Below are 23,425 nucleotides of genomic sequence, written 5' to 3'. Positions count from 1 at the left end.
CCCCACTCCCCCACAGTAGATTCTTCTGGGAACTCCAAGCCTGTGGCACTGGTGTCCAGGCAGAAACAAGGTTTGTGATGGAGCCAGTGGAGGAAATGCTGTCCCGGCTGGAGGGAGGTGGCTCTACTAGTCTCTGGGGGCCGTACGAGCATCCTCGCAGGTAGAGGAGTAGATTTCTGCCTTCAGCACCCAAGGTTCACGCCCTGATGTCCCAGGATGGGAATGACCGTATTCCTTGGGGTACCCAGGAGCCTGGGCCTTGGGGGTGTGTACAGTGCTGATCCCATATTAGCCAGCACCCTGCCTTGCCTTTTCATGAAAATGAATATCCACTCATGGGCTGCTTTTCTTAGCTGGGAGGTTTTGCTATGGATGAGACAAAACAATAGGCTTCAAACATCTGAGTTAGATTTAGCTACTAACAAGCTGATATACAAAACTGTATTGAAAGCATCTGCTGCCAGTTATGGAGAAGGCAATGGCACCCCACTCCAGAGTTCTTGCCTGGAGAATCCCAGGGACGGGGGAGCTTGGTGGGCTGCTGTCTATGGGGTCGCACAGAGTCGGACATGACTGAAGTGACTTAGCAGCAGCAGCAGCAGCTGCCAGTTAACTACAATGGCATGTGGAGGAGAGGGGACCAGAAGTCCACTCACCTCAGGGATGGTAGCTGATGACCTTGGGGGATGCACCAAGGGCATCGTATATAGACAAAGTCCACTGTGCCAACTTGGGGCGACCGTCTGGGGAGGGGTGAATGGCTCTTCCTTGTTCCCTCCTTTTCTGGGGATGACATTTCACGGGGGGAGTAGCACCTATTCCTGTGGCGGGGCTGGAGCCCTCTTAGCAACATCCTGCTTCCTGAGTCCCTCTTCCTAAGACCTCAGTGATATCAGGAGCCTTTGGGTGGCATCTGTGGACAGCAAGAGTGGCGCTGTGCCCCCACCTGTCTACCCATCTCTTCTGTCCCAGACTCTCAGCCCGCTCCAGCCCCGCCCGTGGAGAGCCCGTCTAGAACTGGCATCTCAGGAACTGGCTTTCCCTCCTCCTATTATAGGGGCTTCCCAAGTGGAGCTAGTGGTAGAGAACCCACCGGCCAATGCAGGAGATGTAAGAGATGCAGGTTCAGTCCCTGGGTCAGGAAGATCCCCCAGAGGAAGGCACGGCAACCCACTCCAGGATTCTTGCCTGGAGAATCCCATGGACGGAGGAGCTTGGTTGGCTACAGTCCATGGGGTTGCAAAGAGCTGGACACGACTGAGGTGTCTGAGCACGCACACACCTCCTGTTACAAGGCAGAGACCCTGATCCTTGCCAGAATTCCTCAGAACAGCCACTAGAAGGTTGATCCACCCCCCTCTGTCTCTGAGCCCCTCTTCCATCCTCCTGAAACCCACCCACATCCCCACCAGGGGAGAGACAGGAAGCCACGTTCTTTCTTAGGAGGCTTCTCAGCAGGCCAGGCTCAGGGAGGACTGGCCACAACTGGTTTGGGGGAGGGACTGTAGAGGAAAGAAGAAAACATTGCTCAACCCATGATGAATTATTTCCTGAGCCTGCTACCTCCTTCTTGATCTTCACTGGGATTCATACAGGCAGTTCAGCTCAATGCGATCAGCATTTACTGATGCTCACAGTGAGCAAGTCTGTGTGCCCTCAATGCAGGGAAGCAAGGCTAGGAATAGGGTGCAGTTTGTGTCCTTAAAGATCTAGCAGTCACGTAGGGAGACAAATGTGTGCGAGGCAGGGTGGAGTGAAGACTTTTAAGGACTGTCATGTAAGTGTGAATGTGATTGGACGGGACAATGGTTGGAGAGTGGTTGCTACTAGCAGAGTAAGGGAAGATGTCCTGTAAGAGGTGGCACTTGAATTAAAAACATTGCTTTCTGAAGGCCTGAAATTAAAGGGTTAAAAGTCTTGAATATGTCTTCATTGTCACCCTTGGCTGCCCCAGATATGGACTCGTTGAGCCTGGTATTGTCGGCCAGAAATCACAGTGCTGCCCAGAGCCAGGTCCTTCCTGACTGTTGATCGGGAATGATCAGGTCAAGAACTTGACTTGCAGACCTCACTCACCTGCCTGGACTCTATGCCAGGCCTGTCTCATGTCCTTGGCTCTGCCCCTATAAGTGAGCAGAGCATCCAGGGTTAGAAGGAGATGAGGCTGGACCCAACAGAGGAAACCGAGGAGAGGTGATGTGTGAGGCCAGCCGCTTGTTTCCGCCTTTGAAGACTGAGACTGAGCCAGCAAACACTTTGCAGGCTGAAAAGGGGTCATATTTCATGGGCCTGAAGAAGACTTTTCTTTTTCCTCTGAGGGTGTAGGAGCATGGTTGACAGAGAAGAGCAGGCAGTAGCTGGTCACAGCAGAAACATGGATAATAATGTTCTGTGCTGTTGTATTCTGGTCCATTTTATAGACAGGGAGATAAGTCAGGCTGTTTATGAGATGCAGCTGGGAAAGAGGCCTGTCCCCCTTCTCCTTTCTCTCCCTCTTCCTCCTCCCCAGATGTCATGCTCCTCCAGTCCTGCACCCTCCAGAGGGGAGGGGCCAGCCTGGGGCTGCCAGTGGACCAGGAGTTGAATGAGGTGCCCCCAACTGCACCCTGAGGCCGTTCTGGTCCTGTGAGGGTGGCCTCCTGGCCTTCCCTAGCTGGTGGCTCCTGTTTTAGATCAAACTGAATCTTCCTGGAGTACCAGTACTTGGTGGCTCCCACTGCACCAGGAGGCTGCATGAACTCCCCATGGCCTCCTAGGGTTGCATGGCCAGAGGTGGGTGGGGGTGAGCATCTGGTTCACTAGCTCCCTGCCTCCCTGACCCCCTCATGTCAGGTTCTGTTTCCCGAGGAGGAGAGAAGCTGGTATTTGCCTGAAAATATATGACAAGCTGTAGGATTCCTGTCTCCTTGGCCCTTGTGTGCAGTAAACTCTCATTTATCTGGAACCCCGGGACTAAACCATGACATCACAGTGGTGGGGAGCTTAGAGGTTGGCTGACCTTGGTGCCCGGACATGGGATAGGGGATGGAAGATTTCTACTCCCAGCATACTGATCGAGCAAACGCCCTGCGTTATTTTTCTTATAGTAGGGAGTGCCTGGTCTTGGGGGCAGCATATTTGTCTGTTCTAGCCACTCAAAATGGTCATGGAGCCAGAACTTTGTCAATTTCCCCTGTTTAAGTTTAGTTCTGCTCCCTGGAGCTCCATGGAAAGCTAGCTTCTTCCTGTTGGGTTCTGGTGGTTGCTATTGTTCCGTTGTTCAGTTGTGGCCGACTCTTTGTGACCCCGTGGACTGTAGTCTGCCAGGCTCCTCTGTCCATGGGATTTTCCAGGCAAGAATGTTGGAGTGGTTTGCCATTTCCTTCTCCAGGAGATTTTCCCCACCTGGGGATCGAACCCGAGTCTCCTGTATTGCAGGCGGATTCTTTACCACTGAGCTACTAGGGCAGCCCTTCTGCTGAGCCGGCCAGCCTCATGTCCCTAATAATTCTCTTGCCTTCTTTCCAAGCAAACACACCTGGCCCTGCTCCACGTCCTCCGGTGTCACGGGCTCTTCAAACAGTTTTATCCTCACTGCAGTCCTCTTCGAGACCCACTGTCCTGGCAAAGTCAGAGCAGGGCCCTCCAGCCCCACACTTCACCTGGTGTAGCTAAGCCAACATGCATTTGCGGTGGTGGTGTGTCTGACATTGATGCTGGCAGGATGGAGATGAATTAAGCATGACCCCATTCTCAAGGAGCTTAAGCGCAAAGTCACATCTCAAAGCTTGTAGATATTCAATCGGCTTTTCTGGGAAATCTAGGGACGGACAGATAGAGAACATTTTCAAAAAAGTAACTGTGAGACTGTAGAAAAACATTATACAGGAAAGGTCCTGGGGGGAAACTGGCCCCCAAGCAAGTCATCTATGATGGGTGTGATGGGCTGCTCAGCGCTGTCAGCTGTGCTTCGGGCAAAGATTTTCAGTGGTGACTCTGACTTTCCAGAAACATCCTTTGATGCATGACAGCACCCACAGACCCATGAAAAAACCTCAGAAAACATTTTAGGATCACATCACTTAGGGATTTACCAAGTTGTGGCAAAACCTCACGTGTGCAAGTCAGGTAATCCTGCCTAAGGAAAACCTAGCCAGGCTAGAACTGTTTCAGGGAACGAAGGGTAACGTGTTCAGACATGGGGCGAGACAGCTGTATGAAGACAGACTTTAAAGAGTTCGTATTCTAGGAAGAAGTGGAGAGGGAGTGGAATCTTTACTAAATTATGAGGTGGATAGTGACTGTCCATGTGCTTATCAGACCCCAAGGCACCTGTCTAGGGATGTTCCTCTGGACCAAGAGCAGTGGGTTAACGATGAGAAGAACTCGGCTTGGCTCCAGCCTTCATAGTAGGTGATATAAATATTTGGACAAGCTATTCTCTCTTGAGCCTCCATGTCCTCAGCTATGAAATGAGGATCAAAAGACCTGTCCTAAATGCCCGACAGCAGTCTGGTGAGGCTTATGATATAGTTGTGCAAATAATTTTGTGAGGGGCATAGGTCTGGTTAAGTAAATCTATTATTTATCTGCTCCCTCGGGAAAAATTATACTATTCCCTAGACTAGCAGAATTTGATACGGTTCAAGCTCAAGAGTCTTGGCAAACATTGTGTAATCATAAGGCGGTTTTTTAAAATTGTAAATCAGTGCCCTGGAATCATGCAGTTTGCATGGTATGCTCTGCGCCCCCCAGCAACCCTGCCAAGTGGCTGTTCTTACCTCATGTTCCAGAGGGAGACCCTGAACTCAGGAGACAGGAGCTTCCTGAAGCCACAAGCCAGCCCACCTTTGGTTCAGCCCCAGACCTGTCTGACTCCAGAAACTATATGCTTGCCCTCGTACCACACGGATGAAGGTGACCCAGAGCTCCGTCCAGCCAGATGTCGGGCGATCTGGGCTTCCAGATTCCTCAAATTAACCCTTCCAGTTAGCAACCTCTGAGGGACACCTGGTGTGGTCTGGGGAGGGGAGAGGGGCTCACTGACCTGGTCACCCCCTGCTCTTTCTGATGATGGGCCAACCTCATCAACGTCCCTGTTTCACCAGGAGTGATGTGTCACTTGCCAGAGTGGTTTGTTAGGAGACCCCAGAATGCTATGGTTTTGGTTTCTCCTTTCTGCTTCTCATAATCTTTTCCCCCTAACTTCTTCATGTCATCAGGTTGTCAGCTGTCACTTCTGGCTTTTGTCAGTGGAGTAGGTTCCTTCCTGACTCCGGTTCACTGCTCTGTCTCCGTTGCAGGTGTAGTAACCTGACCCCCGAGCAGGCAGCCTTATGCACCGGTAAGCCTCTTAGGCAACCTGCCCAGGAGTTTGCCTCCTGAGTGCTGTGGGATTTGGGGAGGCTGTACCATTGTCATGGAAATGTCTTCTTGGTGTTTTCCAGTGAGTGAAATGGTGTTTCCAGGATGGGACCAGAGTCAATGTGATAAGGCAGGTGCCTCTGCTGTGCAGAGTTGTATTTTGTTCTTCTTGCTTGCTTTGGGAGGTCGCAAGAAATCCAGACCATCAGAGACTCTTCTTAGAACTCAATGTCTATTGACACAGGAGTGGATCCCTGCATCAGGGGCCTACTCGATGCTGAGCTTTGACCTGGGTGTGGTGTCAAAGGAGGAAGCGTGCAGTATAGTGATGGAACCCCAGGTATTCACAGTAAATCTGATGGAAGCCATTAAGATAAAGTGGTACCCAACTGGGAACCCATGCATAGAGCTGTCTGCAGAGGGGCTGGGGGCTAGGTAGTGGCCAAGGGGTGGACCAAAGCTTCTGAAGGGGTTCATAACCAGCTTTAGTGTGGCCAACAAGAGAAAAAATGAGACTTATGGGACTTGTGAGTTTTGAGCAGAAAGTAGAGATTTGAAGGAAAGAGGAAATAGGGGTTGGGGGATTTACCAGATTTAGACTGAAGGTCCAGAGATACTGACTGAAGGAGAGGCTCAAGAACGGGCTGAGGCCGATGACAGCCGAGAAGAGAGCCCTGGAGCCATGGGAGGTGGTTGGAGGAGATACCTGGGGTGGTGTAGGGGCAGAAAGCCTAGAGAGAGGGGTCGTGATGATAGGTAACAAAAGAAGATGCTACTGAGCGGTTTGTCTAGGATTTAGGTCGGTGGCACAACAGGACTTGTGAGGGTTCAAGACTTGAGCACTTCTTGCCATGAGGTGAGAATGGACCTGTTGGGAACCAGTCACTCTCTCTTGGGAAACTTTAGGACAAATCATTCAGCCCTTTGCACCTGATGCACTTCCTCTTGCTGAGATGGAGAGAGGAGTCTTTGCATCTTCTTCACAAACCCTCTAGGCTGTGACGACAGGTACCATCTGTCTGTGGGAGGCAAGGACCTCAGGTGGATCGGAGGGGGCTGATCTTGCCCTGGAAGGAAGGAGGGGACTGGCCGGGGGATGCGTCACCATGGACACCATCCAACTGTTTGATCCCTGGAGCTGCCGTTTCAGCACACGTCTGTGGAAACCCTGAGCTCCCCATTCCCGCTAATGACACTCCCCTGAGTGATGCTCTCCACCCACACCACATGTGTATGAACCCAACATAAACAGAAAGCAGCTTGACACATTGAACAATACCCTTGGAACACACGTTGCAGCCGCGACCGCAAGATCGCTCCATTTAATCAGCTGGGCATGCCCAGATGCTTCACACAGGCACAAGCCTCTGTTCTCAGGAATGGAAAGCTGCAGCATTTTGTGGGTCTGGAAGTCACAGACATAAGCACGAAACAAAACAAAAAGCTTCAAGATCCCTGCCTGGCAGACTGCTGTCCTCCAGTACCTCCTTGGGGTTATCACAAGGTAGCCAAAGGTGTTGCAGGAGATGTGAGTTTGAGCCCTAGGCTGGGAAGATCCCCTGGAAAAGGAAACGGAAACCCACTCCAGTATTCCTGCCTGGGAAATCCCATGGACAAAGGAGCCTGGCGGGCTACACAAAGAGTCAGACACAACTTAGTGACTAAACAACAACAAAGACAAAGACACAGGTCACTGGGTAACTGCCAGGGGTGGCTGTGTGCCCTGGCCAAGTGGCTGACTCCAGAGTGGAGAGGTTGTGACCCTCAGCCCACATCACCCAACCCATCTCAGGGCCTTAGGAATCCCTGCTTGAGGGCTCCGGATTCAGGGTTGTTGCCTTGGCCCCATCGGTTTCTTTCATAAAATCCATGTTGACTGAACACAACCAGGAGAGACAGAGAGGAGATTGGAGGACTGGGATTTTGAACTTTTTATTTGGAATTGTAGTCTGGAGGAGGGTAGGGGCAGTGGCTTAGTTTCCAGCTGTTTTTAGTTCCAACAAAATGGCTATTTCCTTAGTCTGACATGTGGCCTAATCCTCAGACTTTGGGTAGGCAGGCAGGTCACTCATTCTCCATGCTCACCTCCGGGTTTGGTCTGTTTCCCCTTTCTGTCTAATCCTGCGGGGCCACACCTGCTGTGGCCATCGTAGACCCTCTCTGAAGGTTTGACTCTGGGGGTGAGGTTAAACCTTCTGATGATCCATCATGAAAGAAATAGTAGAGTCCCCTAGCTCAAACCTCTCACCATCCAGTTGGAAAGAAGACTCTGTGTTTTGAGAAAGAGATTTAAGAGAATATATAATTCAGTTCCATTCTGTGGTGCTGGAGAAGATTCTTGAGAGTCCCTTGGACTGCAAGGAGATCAAACCAGTCAATCCTAAAGGGAATAAACCTTGAATATTCATTGGAAAGAATGCTGAAGCTGAAGCTCCAATACTTTGGCCACCTGATGTGAAGAGCTGAGTGCCTGGAAAAGACCCTAATGCTGGGAAAGATTGAGGTCAGGAGGAAAAGGAGGCAACAGAGGATGAGATGGTTCGATGGCATCACCGCCTCAATGGACGTGAGTTTGAGCAAACTCTGGGAGATGGTGAAGGACAGGGCAGCCTGGTGTGCTGCAGTCTGTGGAGTCACAAAGAGTCAGACACAACTGAGAAACTGAACAAATTTATTGGGCATCATTGCTATGTTTATTTGTGATTATTGTTTTAGGTGCTAACATGATGAAAAAGATAGATGTGACTGACTGTGGGTGATTAGATAATTTACCATCTAACCTAGAACCCTCTTGAGAGTGAAAGGGAGCATTATTAATAGTTACACTGAGTGTACTAGTCAGCTACTGTCACAATGATGCTGCGTAACAAACCATCCCCAAATCAACAGCTTACAATAGCAGTCATTTATTTTTCTTGCTTAAGTGTCTGTAGGTTGAATGGAAAAGGTCTGCTTCAGGCTGAGGGTTGGCTGGGCTGGGCTCCAGGCTTCAGATTGCGATCAGGTCTACATAGGTCTGCATGCTCTCAGTGGATCAGAAGGTGCCTGAGCGTATTCCTCTCACGTTGAGTCACAAGGGCACAAGGAAAGGAAGGGACACAACGATGTCTCTCTTAAAGCATTGCTGACCTCACATCTGATAGTGCTTCACTGGCCGAAGCAGTCACGTGGCTGAGCACAAGTCCCCATGTTTCTGATAACTATACCTGTTATGCCCGATGTCCGAATCCCCGAGCAGGAAGAGAGAAGGCCTCCAAGACAATGCAACTCGCAGAAAGGGAAGTTTATTGCTGACTTGAGTCAGGGCTCCTGCTGCATCCAACGCAGTGGTGCGGGGTCAGAGAGCCCCGAGCCCAAGCTATTACACAAATTTATAGGGTGAGCACACGCCGTTGCTGGTTGGTTTAAGCGGATTGGTTACAAGTTTGCAAAGCAATTTCATTGGTCAAACACACTCAAAACTTTCGCACGTGCGGGACTTTCCCAGGGGTTTCTGCCCCTTTCCTAATTGGCAAACAGCAGTCAGTGTTAAGCTGATTGGTTGTATCCAGGTGGCCTGATAATCTTAGCACCCAGAAGTAGGAAGGCCTACTCCTAATCTAAGCTGCCTGCCATGGCGTTACTTCTGCTCGCCTCACAATACCCTTTCTTAAGGGGAAAGGAGTCAATATTTGCTGAATGCCAGTGTAACCTGCTCCACTGAGACAACAGGTATAAACCAGGACCATCCCAGGGCCTGTGGTTCACCCTTGTCTGATCTCATGGAATTTATGATCTAACAAGAAAAGACAGATCATGTATAGTTTATTTTTTAAAAGTTTTTATCAAAGTATAGTTGATTAACAGTGTTGTTACTTTCAGGTGTATAGCATAGTGATTCAGTTATGCATACTTATATATATTTTTCTATTAATATTATAGTTTATAACAAGATATTGAGTAGAGTTCCTTGTGCTATACAGTAGGTCCTTGTTATTTATCAAATTTTATAGAGTAATGTGTATATGTCACACTCTCCCAATTTATTCCGAGAAGGTAGTGTTAATTGTGAGTGTGACCTGGGTTGCACTAGGGGAGTGTAGAGTGTAACGGGGGTATAGTTATAGGGCAGTCCAGCCTTGTTGGAGGCAGCCAGCTGAGGAGGTGACATTTACACAGAGGTTTGATGCATTCATGAGTGAGCCAAGCAGAGATGAGCAGAGTAGTGTTGGCAGCTCACGGTACATGGTGCTTCCTGCCTGCTGGCACCGTTTAAGCCTGTGCACTTGCCAACTCACATCACCCCCGTGAGATGTACCGTTATCTTCAGTTTATAGACTAGAAGTTGCGATGCAGAGGTAGTTAAGCCATCCGCTGTCACGGAGCTAGTGAGTAAGGAAGGGGTGAGGTTTGAACTTGTAAGTCTGGTGCTGGAGTCGGTTCTCTTCCCCACACGATACACTGCCCACAGCAGGCAGAGGGGGCCTGGGGTGCCTGGCGTTATGTCTGCCGTGGGGAGAGTTTTGGGGGGCCAGGCTGGGGTGCAGCAGAGACCAGATGCTGGAAGGTCCCAAAGCCACACATCAGCCCATCTGAGATTCAAACCCAGGCTTGTCTTGACTCCAGAAAGGATGTGTTTTCGCTGGTACCACATGGCTGAAGATGATCCAGAGCTCTGTCTAGTCATGGGCCGTTTGAAGATTTGGGGCTTTATCCTAAAGAAAAGAATGTGTGCTTGAAGGGTGGTGATGATGCTCCAGGCAGGCTGATTACCTGGTGCCTTCCTTGCCTAACAAGGGAGCTGTGTCAGTTGATCCATAATGTCCCTTCTGGGGCCAACTTTCTAGGCCAGACGGGGTAGCATCTCAAGCCTGAAGTTGGTCTGGGGGCAGCGGTCTCCCCAGGGGCCAAGTCAACTTTGGGGTTGGAACCCAGGAGTCTGGTCCCCAGTTCTGGTCTCCATCCATTGGACTCACCCCCCCACCTCCCGCCAGGGGCACCCCCTCGCCCATGTCCCTGGGTTCCCCTCTTCTCTCCTTCAACCTCTCCCTCTTCCAAACAACCCATCTTTGGTTTCTTTTGCCTCTCTGGCTTTGATCACATCTGGAGCATTTTGTAGAGTTGATGAGTGTGTATTTTCCTGTTGGGACACATGGTGTCTATCAGGGGCACTTAAGAAGCCTGGCTGAGTGGAAAAGTTTGCCTGGCATCTCGAGGGCTGCTGGCCTGGAGGGCGGGTGGCAGCTGCGTGGCAGAGGACCTGGTATGAGGGCCAGGGGACTTTCAGGAAGGCCCTGGAGGCCCAGCTGGGGGCCCGCTGCTCCAAATGGTTCAGTCGCCCTGGTGGATTGGTGCCTGTGTGCGTGTGTGTATAGAGGCCTGGAAGGGCCCCTCTGCCCTGTTGCCATGGGATGCTGCCTTCAATGCTGTGCTCTCCATGGTAACCAGGGCTCTTATCTGCATGTCCAGGAACATAAACAAGTGTGGTCCCCTCCAGGTCGACAGTGCGTGATGGATGCCCCACGGGGCAGAGAGGCAGGCAGATTCCATCTGTGAAAGGTGATGATAATTTCCAGGGAGCCACCTGGCTGGACCAGTGTGCACAAGGATGGATGAGATGCCAAGCAGGCTTTCCAGAGGGAAGGGGCTGGGAGTGTGCCCGCCCCAGGTCCCTGAGATCAGAAGTCTCTTTACTCACTGCTTGGTGTTGGCCTTTAATCCCCGGCATCCCAGGGATGGGCAGGAGGAAATGGCCATGATTCTAGGTGGGTACAGGTGCTCTCAGCAGGAAGCGTGGTGGTGGAGGAAGATAGGTGGAGATAGACTATACAAGGGTGATTCTCAACACTGAGGTCCCTCTTGCTCTCCTTTCTTCTCTTTCTCCCTTTTCTGGCTGGTGGGTATGCCCAGCCAACTCTGTTTACCTTCTGTTTGAAATCTGACACCCGGTTCCCCCAAGGTGGTCTCCTCTGTCCTCCCCTATTCCCCCTAAGTTTTTTTTTTATTTTAATTGGAGGCTAATTACGTTACAATATTGTGGTGGTTTTTGCCATACTTTGACATGAATCAGCCATGGTTGTACATGTGTTCCCCATCCTGAACCCCCCTCCCACCTCCCTCCCCATCCCATCCCTCAGAGTCATCCCAGCGCACCAGCCCTGAGCCTCCTGTCTCGTGCATCGAACCTGGACTGGCGATCTATTTCACATATGATAAATACATGTTTCAATGCTATTCTCTCAAATCATCCCACCCTAGCCTTCTTCCACAGAATCCAAAAGCCCCCTAAGTTTTTTTATATCCAAGCTTCACAGCTGTGTTGAGCCCCCTCTGCCTCTGTGGTCCCCGTGAACTTTCTTCATTTCTCCCCCAATAACTCTTGGATTTTCTTTATCCCTTTTCCTCCCACCTCCTTTCCTTGCCCAGCTCTGCCAGCTCCATTCAATCCTAGTGATGTCTTCCAGACCCGGGGACAAGGCACCGCCATCTGGGTCTGCTGGAGGTATTCTTGGAAAGGGATAGAAGGAGTTTAGAGGCCCGGGAAGGGTGGTGCTGGGGCCCGCCCCTCGGAGTTCAGCCTGGCAGCTTGTTTATGCGCCTGCATGTCTAGCAGAGCACATCCCTGTCTGTCCATGGCTCAAATGAAAGTGCCAACGCCCCTGAACTTGGTTGGGAACATAAACAGCTAGCGGGCTGTGAACTTGAAGCAGGGGGGAGGCCAGGCTCCCCAAGTGGCTGGATTCCAGGCTTTGGAGCATCCCTCTTGGGCAGTGTGTCTGGGAGTGAGGCTCCTCCTTGGTCGTGGGGGGATAGAGGAGAGGGGTTGTCCTAGTCTTTTTTCTGTTTAACGTGTCCTGCTCAGAGAGAGGTCTTGGGAAGAAGGTGGACAGCTGAAGGTGTGGCCTGGGGTGTCACCCTAGACGGCTGACGCTGGGACTCCCACTGGGGCACGGAGTCCAGGAGCCCATGCCTGAGCTTGACCAGCAGGATGGCCCCTCCTGTGGGGACTGTGACCCGCTCACTCATCCATTCCTTTGACGTTCAGAGGACTCAGTGCTTCAGCAAACACCAGACCCGAGGCAGGAACCATCCAGGTAGAGGTGCTGAAGCGTCCTGGCCCGCAAGAAACTTGTAGTCATCCTGGAGAAAAGATAACCCCATGGATGGTTCCAGATGGCTGGTGAACGTGTACAGGAGGCTCTGCAAGGAACAGAAGAGGGGCTTCCGAGTCAGTCAGGGGAGGCCTCCCGGAAGATGCAAGGACAGAGCTGAGGTTTGAATAATGACTTGATGTGAAATGAGTGTAGGGGAGGGGATGGGCACCCTGAGTGGGGACACTGGCAGGAGTTGAGGCAGGAAGTGGGGAAAAGCATTGTCCTACAAAGGCTTTTGAGAAGCTGAGCGTGGCTGGAATGAAGAATATTTATTCACTTATTTATTTTTTAAACTTCTAATTTTTGTTGGGGGTATAGTCATTAACAGTGTTTTGATGGTTTCAGGTGAACAGTGAAGGGATTCAGCCATACATATACATGTATCCATTCTCTCCAAAACTCTCCTCCCATCCAGGCTGCCACATAACATCAAGCAGAATTCCCTGTGCTATACAATAGACCCTTGTTCATTATCCATTTTCAATATAGCAGTGTGTATGTGTCCATCCCAAACTCCCTAACTCTCTCTTCCCTCTGTCCTTCCCCTAGGCGACCATAAGTTTGTTCTCTTGAGTCTGTGAGTCTCTTTCTGGTTTGTAAGTAAGTTCATTTATATCATTTCTTTTCAGATTCCTCATCTAAGGGATGTCATATGATATTTCTCCTGCTCTGACTTACTTTACTCAGTCTGACCATCTCTAGGTCCGTCCATGTTGCTGCAAATGGCATGATTTCATTCTTTTTAATGACTGAGTAATATTCCATTATAAATACGTACCACTGCTTCTTTATCCTTTCCTCTGTCAATGGCATTTAGGTGATGGCATTTAGATGTGGCAGTGCTTCCATGTCTTGGCTATTGTAAACAGTGCTGCAATGAACACTGGGGTGCATGGATCATTTCGGATCATGTTTTTCTCCAGATATATGCCCAGGAGTGGGATTGCAGGGTCATATGATAGCTCTGTTTTTAGTTTTTTAAGGAACTCCCAAACTGTTCTCCATCGTGGCTGTACCAGTTTACAAGGAATGAAGAGTACTTATGAAGGTAGAGGAGATGTCAGATGGGAAGCAGAGGCAGGTATCTGGTCATCAGCCTTAACCACTTAGCTCCAGTGATGTGGAAGAACTTGAAGTACTGGTGAGGTCAGAATTGAAGAGTGTTGTTCGATGGATGAAAGCCCTGTAACAATGTACTTTTCCCATCAATGTGTCGCAGTCAGGATGAGGCAAGACTTCATGGGAGTCAGGGCTCGGCTGGGTCTCCTGTGGACGGAGGGTGGAGTGTCTGCTACAGGACTAGCTTTTCTGCCATCAGCAAGTAGAAAGCTGTTAAGCAGATATGTAAAAACTGTTTGCAGATATTAGACCACAGGCAGGTAATCCCTAAAAGAACGAGGTTAGCTCGACAGTCCCTCTGAACAAGGACAAAACAAGACAGCAAGACTGTTGACTTAGATCCAACCACATTCATAATTACATTAGTACAAATGGTTTCAATATCCAAAGTAAGAGGTAGAAATCATTAGTTGGATAAAAAAGCAGTACCAAAGTACATGCTGTCTACTGGAAACACGCTTTAAGTGTCGTATAAAGAAACAGGCGTGTTAAAAGTAAAAGGGTGAAAAGAGATATACCATGTTAATAGTGATCAAAGGAAAGCTGAAGTGGCTCTATTGATACAGACAAAGCAGGCTTTAGGATAAGGAATGTTTTCAGAGATATGGATAATATTCATTTGATAAAAGGGCAACTCATTAAGAAGATGTAACAGCTGTTTTTAGGATTGTGTGTTCCTGATAACAGCTTCAAAATACATGGTACAAAAATGGACAAAACAGAAAGAAGAAAGATGCAGACCCACAATGGTATTTCAACTCTTTCAGTAATTAATAGAACAAGTAGACAATCGGTGAGGATATAGACTTGGAAAATGTGCTGAATACAGCTCTCTTAATGGATATGTATAGAGCAATGTACCCAAACTGCAGGAAACGCATTATTTTCAAATGCGCATGGGCCATGTACTGAGCTAAACCATATCCTAGCCCACAAGACAAGTCCCAGTGGTTTTTAAGAATTGGTCACGTGGCACATACGCTTAAACCATAGTGGGTTTAAGTTAGAGTCTTTCTTTATTAAGGTATAGTTATCCAGAGTACCTTTTCTTTTTAATTTTTATTTATTTAATGGACATGAGTTTGAACAAACGCTGGGAGAGAGGGGAGGTTGGGGAAGGCTGGCGTACTGCAGTTCACGGGATCGCAAAGAGTCTGACATGATTTATCGACGAACAACAACAGTTTGTTTAGTTATTTTTGGCTGCTCTGGGTCTTTGTTGCTGGGTCTTTCTCTGTTGTGGTGCATGGGCCTCTCATTGTGGTGGCTTCTCTTGTTGCAGAGCCCAGGCTCTAGACATGTGGGCTTTAGTAGTTTCTGTTTGTGGGTTCAGCAGTTGCAGCTTCAGGGCTCTAGAAATTGGGCCCAGTAGTTGTGGTGCATGGGGTTCATTGCTCAGAGGCCTGTGGGTTCTTCCTGGATCAGGGATTAAGCCTGTGTCTCTTTCATTGCAAGGCGGATTCTTAGCCACTGGACCACTAGGGAAGCCCCTAAGATAGAATTCTTAACGCAGAGGCCGCCCTGCAGCCCCTCCTGTCTCCTGTCCATTGTGTGTGCAGGATCACACCTCCCTCAATTCCTGCAGGCCGATTGAAGCATGAACCATCACCCACAGTTCTTGTTTGATAGACACTGGGGCCTCGGAAGAAGTTTTGAAGTAGGTGACATTCATTGTGCTTCATCACTGAGTCGTATCCGACTCTTCGCGACCCTATGGACTGTAGCCCACCAGGCTCCTCTGTCCATGGAGATTGTCCTGGCAAGAATACTGGAGAGGGTTGCCATGCCCTTCTCTAGAGAATCTTCCCAACCCAGGGATAGAACCCAGGTCTTCTGCATTTGCAGGCGGATTCTTTACTGTCTGAGCCACCAGGAAAGCCTGACATTCATTAACAAGTGTGAAAAAAGATAAAGTTCATGGAACCTGTTCAGGAAGTCCCAACTTTTTATATATTTATATTTATTTAATAATATATATATATATATAACTATTCTTTTATATTCACTGACCATCTCCTTGAATGAAAGATTTACTGAAGGCAAAAAACCTTAATACTGGAGCCAGAACTTTGTTGCACTTATAGTTAATGTCAGGGAAACAGAATCCAGAAACTCAGCTGCCCTGGGCCATTTAGGAGTCTAACCTAAGGCAGCATTGCTAGGACCAGGGGTTCAGGCCTCCATGGACATTTATAAGGAAGGATGGATGTATGTCTGAAATATGTCTGTTTAATCTACATTATTTGAATACCTCTGATTTCACCCAAGGAGAGTCCTTTTCTAACATTTGTTATGCTAGTCAACAAGCCTTTATTTTTACCCATGAAAATCCGTTTCTGACACTCGATATGTTAATTAACCAAGCTCTGCTCACGGATAGAGGTAAGGAAGGCAGAAACGCCACCTGTGCGCTCCGGCTGTCTGAACAGGGCACCTGCTGAACACCTGGGCTATCTTGGCCCGCACCTGCCTCCCAGCTTCAGTCCAGTAACTCACGTTCTCTCACACTTTGTGTGATGAGGTATTTGAAAGTAAATTCTACACATTGTAACATTTTTAAAATATTTATTTATTTTTAGACACGCAGGCTCTTCATTGTGATGCTTGGGCTTCTTTCTAGTTTAGGCGCACGGACTTCATTGCCTAAGGGATCTTAGTTCCCGGACCAAGTATCGAACCCGTGTCTCCTGCGTTGGACGGTGGATTCTTAACCACCGGACCGGCAGGGAAGCCCCTACACCTTCTAACACTTTACTAGACGATGTCCCCTTCTTTTAAAGATGTCCAGGAAAGGGTGCCCACTGGCTACCCCGGGGACCTATTCCAACACATCTCAAACTCTTCAAGGCTTCCTTTTCCCCTCCCCCAAACTGCTGCCAGGAACATCTTTACTCCTGTTTTCAGAGCCTCCTTCACAATGTGCAGGGCCCCTGCTGCTGGCTCTGCCTTGTGACTTTGATTTAAGACTCACGATTCCTGAGGGCAGAGAGCGGTTTTGGCTGCGTTTCCCTCTCAGTTGTGTTTACAAGCGAAGAATCACCCTGCCACCATGTATGTGGCTATTAACTTTCTCTCTGTGGTTGCCGCACTAATTGTTTTATGCTCAGATAATTATTTCCTATGATCCTTTTGTTCACTTGGCATCTCTACCAAAGTCAAAGGATGGATGGGATGTGCTGGGAGGTGGGATGAACTAACGGACTTTTCTCCATCTTCCTCCCTGAACGCTTTTGGAGCCTAAGAAATGAGACATTGCTTCTTAAAGGACAGGACACAGGCTGAGTGACTCCTGTAAAATGGGGAGTGGTTAGTTTTGTTTCTTACTATTTAAAATTTTTTAAATTTTGTTTAGTTTTAGCTGTGCTTGGTCTTTGTTGATATACAGTCTTTTCTCTAATTTTGAAGACTAGGGGCTTTTTTCTAGCTGTGGTGTGTAGGCTTCTCATTGCAGTGGATTCTCTTGTGGAGCACTGGCTCTAGGGCATAAGGGCTTCAGTAGTTGCGGTGTGTAGACTCTAGAGCACAGGCTTGATAATTGTGGTACCCGGGCTTAGTTGCTCTGTGACATGTAGGGTCTTCCAAGATCAGGGATTGAACCTGTGTCTCCTGTATTGGCAGGCAGATTCTTTACCACTGAGCCACCAGGGAAGCCCCTTTACTTTTTATTTTGAGATGATTTCACACTTAGAGAAAAGTTTCAAGAGGAATGCAAAGAACTCCTCTCTACTGTTAGAGCTCAGATTCCTCTGGTTGTATTTTGCCACATTTGCTCTCTCGTTTTCTCTTTCTCTCTGTATATGAATATATTATTATTATTGAGAAGCTTATGTGGAGAGTCTTTCAGATGCTGTGAATATCCTGTTCCTTGTCAAATTTTTCTCCCATTACTTTTAGCATGAAGGAATTGCTTTTGGTGTATTGTACCTATTGGGCAGCATTTTGAGGGAAAGGAATTGGTCAGACTTCTTAGTAAAGGCTGTGCTTAGTGAGTGATTGTGTTCTTTTCCTGTTCCCATGGTGTATACTCTGAAAAAACGTAGGCTTTTTGGATTATCTAAACTGAGATCAGAGAAGGGAGATTAATGTTAAATGACTCGTGTGTGTTCAGAAAGAGGGGCAGTAAGCAAAAATGTGGAAATTAGAGAAGGAAGCTGGGTTAGAGAAAAGGAAGCAAATAAAATCTCCTTGTTGACTGAGCTCTTGATTTGATCCTGTTAATGCCCAGTGCTTGCTAAGTCACTTCAGTCGTGTCCAACTCTTTGCGACCCTGTGGACCATAGCCCGCCTGGCTCCTCTGTCCATGGGATTCTTCAGGCAAGAATACTGGAATGGGTTGCCATGCCTACCTCCAGGGGATCTTCCCGACCCAGGGGTCGAACCTATGTCTCCTGCTTTGGCAGGCACGTTCTTTATCACTAGTGCCACCCAGGAAGCCCTAGTGCACAATAACTTTCTGTAATTAATCAGATGAGCAAAACATCAGGTTCCCGTCTTAAAATCCTGGATCTTGGAGGGTTCTCCAAAGACCTTCTGATTCAAACCTTGCCTCTGGGAAGGAATCACTGGAAATGTCAGATGAATTGGGCTTTTCTTTCTTTTTTGATACTTGCAGAGGGGAGACACCCCTATTCTTTCTTGCACAATGCAGGACTGCAAACTTGGGGAGCAGAAAAGAAAGATGAGGTTACTTCCTTTAAGGAACCTACATGCTCTTCCAAGAGAGATGCCTCAAATGCCCATTCCCCACCCTCCTCAAAATTTTTTTGGCCTTTAACCTGAGACTGATCTTACTGTTTTTAGATAGTCTGTCTTACCTTATTTGGCTTGAACATTCACTTTTTCATACTGTTCATTACACTTTCATCTATGACTGGTCCTGCTTCAAGGTGGTCATATGTTATCAATTCTAAGAGTCTGCTGATTGTAAGATACACATTTAAATTTCATGGAATACTTTAAAAAGGTGAATATTTAAATTGATGAAATAGGGTTAGGAACACTGGTGATAGAATCCACAATTTGTGCTGGTTCATTCATTCATTCAACATTTACTCAACATAAATGATGTTAGTTATTTTTGGTGGGGAAGTACAGAGAATCGTTTTAGCTCTGAGTTGAAATTCAAGAAGATAAAGAAAAAAAAAAAGAGGAATTGGAGAAAGAGTTAGATCCTTTTTTCACCGTTTCCTAGCTTTAGGATCTGGGGAAAGTCCTAACTTCTCTGTGATCTCAGTCCTCATCTGTACAGTGGGGCTGATAATACCCATCCTGTAGTGCGAGGGGGAGGCCTGGTAATATCTGAATATCATCCAGCTTAGTCTCTGACACATCATGCAACTCTTATGAGAGTAGGCACCAAATAAATATTTGTAAATAGACTGATTTATAGGCACGTGCTTACTATGCCTGGTCATAAGACAGCATTGCAACTGGTCATTCCTTTTGATGCCTTGATTGCCTTCCCATTGCTCTAATGGAAGTCCTTCTGTTCCGTTTCCAGTGGAGACGGAGCACAGCTGGATACCACCCCTTTGATATAGTCTGAGGACAGAAGTGGACTCAGCCCTACACACTACTTTTGAAACCGCAGGGAAATGACACAGCACCTTGGCCATCTGAGGGCCTCGGCACGTGAGGGCCATTTCTCCCAGTGCCCTCTGGCAGACCTGAATATCTGCTCCTGCCTGATGGTGGGTACGTTCCTGGCTGTCAGTGTTACTGATGGGACCAGCTGCCACTGCCATTTGAATGCGTTGACCAGCTCCAGCTACTTCCCTGGCATGTGCCAAGCTTGTTTAAAGCCATGCTATAAATTTTGGTCCCTGCCTGGCTGTTTTTTTCCCCCTTTTCATTTTGAAATCTGTACATGTATTCCTGGCTGGAGGAGAGGGAGATGGGGTGTGGAAATCCAATCAAATCCATATGCTTGCGATGCATTTGCCCTGAAAGAATAAGAAAGCGTTGATGGGAGAGCACCTCTGGATGACATGGGGCCACTTTTACAAGCCCCGCATCGGTCTCTTCATTTCTGCCCCCTGCCAGGGTTTGAGAGGATCAAGTCCACATGGGGACACTACGCTCTCCTCCTCTCCCCTGTCTTGCTGTCTTCATCCCTCAGACCTTGCCTCCTTCTCTGTATCCTCAACGGGAGGTGAGGACAGATGATCAAATCTTCCCTTCTCTGCAGCCTGCGTGAGACTGTAGCTAATTATTGCTACCCATGACCTTCTGTCTCATCTAGAGACTGTTCTGTTTATCATCCACAGCACTCAGGATCCTTGGTTCATGCTGATGCCTCAAGCTCCAGCTCCTTGGCTCTTGTGAATGCCCTAACTCCACTGGCTTTTTATTTTTCTCCAGGCTGGTGTCGGTTTCCACATTTCTGATTATTTTTAAGCTCACTTTCACCTCAGTACTTTCTTGGTATATATTTTAAAGAGATCTTTATGCATTGAGTGAGGTTTGGATGAGAGAGGCATGAGCTTTCCCTAAACTCCAGAAGCTGGGTTCTTTGGCACTTGCCATGGTCAGGAGTCATCTTCTTGAACTTTGAAGTGGTCCTCCAGGCATCGTTCTCCACTTAGATAGCTCAGGAGCTCTGCCAGTGATCAGAAGTCACGGAACCCAGCGGTCCACTATGGTTTTGGCACCAGGGACCAGTTTCAGGGAAGACAGTTTTTCTATGAATGGCAGACGGGAAGGGGATGGTTCAGGCAATAATGTGTTCAATGATTCATGAGATAATAGAAGTGATGGAGAGTGACAGCAAGCGGCAGATGAAACTTTGCTTGCTGCTCACCTACTGCCGTGTGGTCAGGTTCTTCCTAACAGGCCATGGATTGGTGCTGGTTCAAGGCCTGAGGGTTGGGGACCCTTGATGTAACCTTTGACTCAGGCCTCAAGTCCTTCTAGGGTTCTGCATTTGTATGCCAATGAAAAGAAGGCACTGGGACCGAGATTGCATCGAAGCTCAAAGGAGCTCCTCATTCTCTAGTCCTGAACTTAAAAGATGCTGACGGAGTCAGGGTGGGGCAAGGTCTACCTGCATGTAGGTTCTTCAGGGAACCAGCCATCTGCTCAGAGAGTCTGGTGCTGCCCCTGCACGCCCCGATTCCTAAAGCGCTTCTGTGTGAGTCACCTGAAGCCTGGGGCTTCTTCTTGCCATTGCTTGACACACAGAGGTGCTCGCGTCCCATGTTCACCATTCATGCGTTCAACAGGGACTTATCATGTGCCGGGAAAGGGCGGGGCCAGGTGGAGGGGAAAAGATACATCAATATAATTACTGGAGGTGCTTACAGTTGGACTAGGGGGACAAAATATACCAGCCTTAAATCATAAGAGAGCAGTGGAGGCGGAAGGCATCGCCCCTCCTCAATGTTTGGCTTTGGGCCAGTTGTTTCCATCTGTGACCCCACTGTCTTGTCCAAAGAGTGGTTGGGAGGATTGCATGTGGTGGGATATGTGAAGGGACTTTATATACTCTAAAGTGTAGTACAGGTTTTCAGTATTTTTTTTAAAGAAAATTTATGTATTTGGCTGCATTGTGTCTTCGTTGTGGTACGTGAGATCTTTCATTGCTATGCATGGACTCTAGATGTGGCATGTGGGCTTAGTTGCTCTGAAATATGTGAAAGTCTTAGTTCCCTGATCAGGGATGGAACCCATGGCCCCTTGCATTAGATGGTGGATTCTTAACCACTGAACCACCAGGGAAGTCCCAGATTTTCAGTACTGTTGATTATAACCACAAAGTTTCGGTACGGTGCAGAGGAACTCGGTTACAGGATGTAACAGATGAGGGATGAAGATATATATCTGCCCATGGTGCTCATGGCTGGTGCAGAGTCCAAGGAAGAAATGATTTGGTTGGAGGGATGGGCTGGACTTGGGGAAGGAATTTGTTAATGGTCTCCCATAGAGCCTGGGCATGCCTAAGCATCTTTACCTTTAATCCGGCTGGCTCTTGATACCCCAGAAGAACTGGCTGACTGCAGGTTCTGGGGTGTCCCAAAGCTGGTGTTGGTCTGCTGGTGAGTGACGCTGGGTCTTGAGATTGTTGGCTGAGGGGTCCAAGGTGTCTTGGAGCTGATGTCAGCCTGCTGGTGGGTGGGACTGGGGCCTAAGGTGTCCCAGAACTAGAGTTGGTCCTCCGGTGAACAGAGTCAGGTCTTGGGCTCTCTGGCTGCAGGGCCTTGGCAATCCCAGGGCTGGTGTTGGCCTATTGGTGGGCAGGATTAGTGATGCGGCTGGTTCCTGACACACCAGTCTGTGGAGTCCAGGGTGTTCCAAAACTTGTCTTGGCCCTCTGATCAGGGCTGGAGCTCAGGCTGACTGAGGGGCCCAAGGTGTTGCTGAGCTGCTGTTGGCATGCTGGGGGGTGGGAGCTGGGGCCCAGGAGGTCTTGGGGCTGGTGCCAGTCTGCTGATGGGTGGCCTGGGTCCTGATAGGGTGGGCTTCAGCCTGTGGTAGTCCTGGGGCTGGTTGGAGAGGCCAGATGCTGGGGCTAGTGCTGGCCCACTGGTGCGTGGACGTAGGTCCTGTAGTCTCTGGCCATGGGGCTTGGAGGTCCCAGAACTGCTGTGGGACAGCTAATGTGTGAGGCTAGTCCCTGTGGCTGGTTCTGGCCTGCTGGTGGGTGGCTCAGAGCCCAGGGGTGCTGGAGCTGGTGTAAAGTAACTGGTGTGCGGGACCGAAGCCCAGGTGGTCCCGAGGCCAGTGCCAGCTCGCTGGTGGGCAGAATCAGGTCCTGGGGACTGCATAGCCCTGGGGATCCTGGGGCCTGAACCAGTGTGCTGGTGTGTGGGACTATGTCCTGGGACACCCATAAGGCAGAGCTAGGTTCTGGGGTGGCTGTAATCTCAGGGGGTCTTAAGGCAGCCAGTTTGCGGGTGAGTGGGCGGCATCCCTGCTCAGCTTGTTGCTTGGCTTGGCCTGAGGCTCCCAGTACTGATGCCAGTAGACTGGTTCGGAGGCCAGGTCCTGGCACTAATGAACCAGAGGTGGGATTCCAGAATACCCTTGCCAGCTCCAGGATGCTCGTGATACAAGGAACTCCCCAAATTGGCTGCCGCCAGTGTCTGGGTCCCCAGGATGAGCTCCATCACCTCTTGCCTTTCCAGGAGGCTCTCCAAGATCATCAGGGGGTGGTCTGACCAGGCTCCTTTCAAATGACTGCTTCTGCCCTGGGTCCCTGAGTGGGTGGGATTTTGTGTGTATCCTTTAAGAGTGGAGCCTCTATTTCCCACAGCTCTCTGGTTCTCCTGGAAGTCAGCCCTGAGTGTGTAAGTGTTAGTTGCTCAGTTGTGTCCGACTCTTTGCCACCCCATGGACTGTAGCCCAGCCCTGCTGGCCTTCAAAACCAAACATTCTGGGGGCTTGTCTTCCCCATGCAGGACCCCCAGGCTGGAGAACCTAATGTGGGGCTCAGGTCCCTCACTCCTTAGGAAGAGCTTCTGCAGTTGTAATTATCCTCCTATTTGGCTTCCCTGGTTGCTCAGATGTTAAAGAATCTGCCTGCCATGTGGAAGACCCGAGTTAGAGCCCTGGGTTGGAAATGTCCCCTGGAGGAGGAAATGGCCACCCACTCCAGTATTCTTGCCTGGAGAATTTCATGGACAGAGGAGCCCGGCAGGCTGCAGTCCGTGGAATTGCTAAGAGTCGGACATGACTGAGCAAGTTGGTGTTTTGTTATGTTGTGTCCCGTTTGTAGGTTGCCTACCCAGGGGATGGGACTTGACTCTTAAGTGTCTCTGCCTCTCCTAGTCATGTTGGTTTGGTTCCTTCTTTCTCTCTTTAGTTGTTGATGATCTTTCCTGCTAGGTTCTGGT

At 49.0% G+C, this 23,425-nt stretch overlaps 1 protein-coding gene and 1 long non-coding RNA gene across 3 annotated transcripts in view; both read left to right on the top strand.

Annotated features, from left to right (window-relative positions):
• The window catches only part of ANO2 (anoctamin 2), a 336,156-nt gene that overhangs the window by 126,565 nt on the left and 186,166 nt on the right, over positions 1-23,425 (top strand). The gene's annotated exons all lie outside the window — the stretch shown is intronic.
• Positions 1,098-23,264, top strand: LOC122680595. The gene is made up of 3 exons (XR_006336727.1): positions 1,098-1,110; positions 5,427-5,429; positions 23,133-23,264. It is a non-coding gene; the product is annotated as an uncharacterized LOC122680595 (long non-coding RNA).

The sequence above is a fragment of the Cervus elaphus genome, chromosome 22, assembly GCF_910594005.1.
Source record: "Cervus elaphus chromosome 22, mCerEla1.1, whole genome shotgun sequence".
NCBI classification, from domain to species: Eukaryota; Metazoa; Chordata; class Mammalia; order Artiodactyla; family Cervidae; genus Cervus; species Cervus elaphus.
The sequence above is the reverse complement of the archived record's forward strand: the minus strand, read 5'-3'. Positions and strand labels throughout refer to the sequence as shown.